Raw genomic sequence first — 4,203 nt, 5'->3', positions numbered from 1 at the left:
TTAATGCCACCACCTGGTTCCCAAAGAGAGGGGCTCTGTCCTTACAAAGCAGAGTACAGTGAGGACCAGCAGTTAGCGTAATAGCTATGTCACTGAACTCCCATGTACTTGACTGCAGTTCAAGTTCCGCACCCGGTGGCTTAAACTCACGCTGGGCTCACATGCATGTGTGCCCAAGATTCTGAGAGGAGGATGGAGGACAAGAGATTGTGGCGTGGCCATCCCCCCTGGGGGGTGATTTCTTGCTTTCTGTCTCTCTGTCTCTCTCTGTCCCAAATGCCCTAAAAAAAAAAAAAAAAAAAAAAAAAAAAAAAGAAGAGTACAGTGAAACATAGCTGATGACCTCCAAGCTTGATGGAATTACCTTGATGTGTTTGACAGTAAGCTCTAATCAAAAACTCAATAGATAAATCCAGAAAGTGCTCTTCTGGGGCCAGCAAGTGCCATAAAGATCAAGGCATTTGGATCCAACATTGCCAACTGCACAGCTCAAGTCCTGAACTGGCAGCTTGAAAAATCACACTAGGGGGTGTGGTGGCGCCGCCCTATGGCAAAAATCACATTAGGGTGGGGCCAGCAGGTGGCATGGTGGTTAAGAGCTCTGGACTCTCCATGGCTTACGGCGGTCCTGAGCTTGCTTTCTTGCTTTCTCCCCCACCCCATTCTAGTCAAATTAAAAGAAAGAAAGAAAGAAAGAAAGAAAGAAAGAAAGAAAGAAAGAAAGAAAGAAAGAAAGAAAGAAAGAAAGAGAAAGAAAATCACACTACAGTGCATGTACATGCATGCCCAAAATACTGAGAGGAGAATAGAAAAGGGATTACAGGGGTCAGTGGGTAGCATAGTGCTTAAGGCACTGGACTTCCACATTGACTGCAGTTGAGTCCCAGACCTGGTCACCTGAAACTCACACCAGGCACATGTACATGCAAGCCCAAAATCCTGATAATGGAGGAGAAGAGATTGTGGTGTGGCCATTCCCCCAGGGAGTGATTTCTCACAAGCGCACACCCCCTATAGCAAAACAAAAGGGGGGGGGTGGGAATTGCAGAATGGCCATCCCCTCTTTCTCTCTCTGTCTGCCTCTCTGGTGAGTGCATATATCCTATAATAACAACTTTCAACAACACCACCAAAACATAAAAAAAAAACTGCTTTTCTGCCTGCTTCCCTTTAGTTCTAGACTTAAATCATATTCAATACAAAAAGATTGGGACCAGCAATTGGCATAATGGCTATGTCATTGAACTCCCATGTAGTCAACCATGGTTTGAGTCCTGGACCCGGTGGCTTCAACTCACTCCAGGTGTGTGTTCATGCATGCCCAAGATCCCGAGAGGAGAATGGAGAAGGGATTACAGCATGACCATCCCCCTGGAGGGTGATTTCTTGCTTTCTGTCTCTCTGTCTCTGTATTTCTGGCAAGTGCAAGCGCCCTATGGCAAAAACCTCTCCCAAAAAAATAAAAAAAAAAAATGTAAATAATTAAGTAAATACCAAAAAATTACAAACTTAAGCAACTTCTTTCCTGGCATGGCCTCTTACAAGGGACATAACAAAAATGACTGTATGTATGATGAAATAGTTGTTAAGGATGGTTGCTAATTCTTTAACTCATGTTATATACACAATAGTACAAGGATTAGTTATGGGAACACTTCCTCCACTAAGAGATTGTGGTATTTCCTCTTCCACATAATGAGGTAGGGTCATTTACACCATCTCCCTCTTGCCTTTGCTGCCAGAAAGCTTGCAGCCTGGCTCAACCCACAATCATACCACCACTGAACTTTAGGATTATTGTTTTTTCCTTTTTAAACCTCCTTTCCTTTTTTAAAAATTTATATTTTACTGTATTTGTCCTTTGGTTAGCTGACTTCACTTGCTTCTAATAAACTGTCCTCACTTCAAGCCCTGTTGTCAACACATCTGCACACACAGGTGTCCAGCACCTGTTCACATTTCTAGTACACGTCCCCTCTTCTGTATTATCAACTCTCCGCTTTTCTATCATTCTCTCTGCATGCAAATATGCTGTGCTATTCTCCATATGAAATAAAAGCCACCTGCCCTATGGCTATGTCCATTTCTCTGCTCTTCTTTAGCAGCAAAACTCTTTAAAGAATGGTGTAACTCCTCTGTCTCCAATTATGCTCTGCCCAGTCTTAGAACAACTCCAGCTAGATTTCATTCTCACAATAACGCTGACCCAGCCTCTGTGGGGTCACTGCCTACTCTGTATCGCTAAACCCATAACCCTCAGTCTTTTTTTTTTTTTCTTAGATTTTTGTCAGAGGGTTCATGCCCTCACAGGAGAAAGACAAAGAAAGTGAGAAACAACCCCCAGGTGTGATGACCACACTGCAATTTCTTCTCCATTCTCCTTCTGGCATTTTGGGCACACACATACATGTGCCCAAATTTCGATTTTCACGTCACTAGGTCCAGGACTCCAACCGCAGTTGGCCATGTGGGAGTCCAACACCTTAACTACTATGCCACCTGCTGGCCCCTCAATCTTTATCTTTTCTATTTTTAAAATGATTTATTTCATTTTATTTATTATTATTATTACTTTTTATTTATTTGACAGAGAGAGACAGAGAAAGAGAAAGGGAAAATGAGAAAGTAAGCTGCCAGATCTGGAACTCAACCTCAGTCGACCATGTGAGAGTCCAATGGTTCAACCACCATACCACCTGCTGGTCCCTCTCAGTCTTTATCTTACTGGAAGAGTAATGTGAAGTAAGTGAAGCATCCACCCCTGGGATGAACTTTAATGGAGTGCCAAAAACTCAGGAATAAGGAAAAATAATATTTAAGACAATATTTTTTAGTGAAAGGAAGGGCAAAATAGTTGTGATATACAAAACATCAAAACTTTTAAAATAAAGACAGTATCTGGCCAGGCCAAGACCACAGTGAGGTAAGATGAGTCATACAAGTGTAAGGTCGAATCCTATCTTCATTTAAATTATGATCATTTGGTTATCATTTTTTAACATTTTTTATTTCATTTTCTTTTGCTAAGACATGGAACCAACCCTAATGCCCATGAACAGATGAATGGCTTATCATGGTTTTTTAAGGTAATTTTTAAACTATTACATAAAGACATTATCTTGATTATTGAGTTTCTGCAATCCCTTCTTTTCTATTTCTTCATCCTGTCCAGATTTGGAGCAGGCATGCACACATGCCCAGCATTCTATGCAAGCCACCAAGTCCAGGATTCGAACTGCAGTAAGTGAGATTTGGCTCCCTTAACCTTAAGCCACAAGTTGGCTTAATTAATGAGTTTCTTGTTTCCCTTTTAAAATACTATACCAAAAGGTATAGGTGCCTCACTCTTCTTATGCTAGTCTCAGACCTAAAAGCCCTCCTTTTTCTTGAATTTGTCTTTCATGGCACCATCTCTCCTCCAATTTCTCTGGTTACTCCTTCTCAGTGTTCTTAGCTGGTTCTTCACCTCCTCCAGCCCCTAAGTAGCCAAAGTTAAGCTCTAGAGCATCTTTTCTATCGAAACTCATCCCCTAGATGATCTCTCCAAGGCCTATGGCTTTAAATAATCACATGTACCCTGACAACATGCAATGTTTTATCTCCAGCCCAAACTATCCCTCTAAACTTCCTGTTTGGCGTATCCACTTTAAATGTAACATGCCCAAATCACAATCCTGATTTTCTTTTTTTTTAAGAGCTTTTATTGCTATAGGGTGCATGCACTTGCCAGGGAGACAGAGACAGAAAGCAAGAAATCACCCCCCAGAAGAGAGCCATGATGCCATCCCTTCTCCTCTATTCTCCTCTCGAGATTTTGGGCACGCATGCACACATGACTGGTGAAAGTTTCGAGCTGCTGGGTCCGGGACTCAAGCCATGGTCAACTACATGGGAATCTAGTGATGTAACCATTATGCCATCCACTGGTCCCCACAATTCTGATTTTAACCCACTGTCTTCCCCTACAGTTTTCTGCATCTCAATAAAGAGCTATTTCATTCTTCCAGTTGCTCAAACCAAAAGCTTTGAAGTTATTCCTATCCCCCCCCCTCTGACTCCCTGCCAATATATGTTGGTTCTATCTTCCAAATAAATGCAGAATCCAACCAATTCACCCCACCACTCTAGTCCAAGCCACCATCACCTCTTGCTCAAATTCTTACAGTATTCTACAACTGATTAGTTTGTTTCCTTTGTTTCCCT

This window comes from Tupaia chinensis, unplaced genomic scaffold (assembly GCF_000334495.1).
Source record: "Tupaia chinensis unplaced genomic scaffold, TupChi_1.0 Scaffold149168_1, whole genome shotgun sequence".
In the NCBI taxonomy this organism is placed as follows: Eukaryota; Metazoa; Chordata; class Mammalia; order Scandentia; family Tupaiidae; genus Tupaia; species Tupaia belangeri.
Note: the sequence above shows the minus strand (reverse complement) of the source record.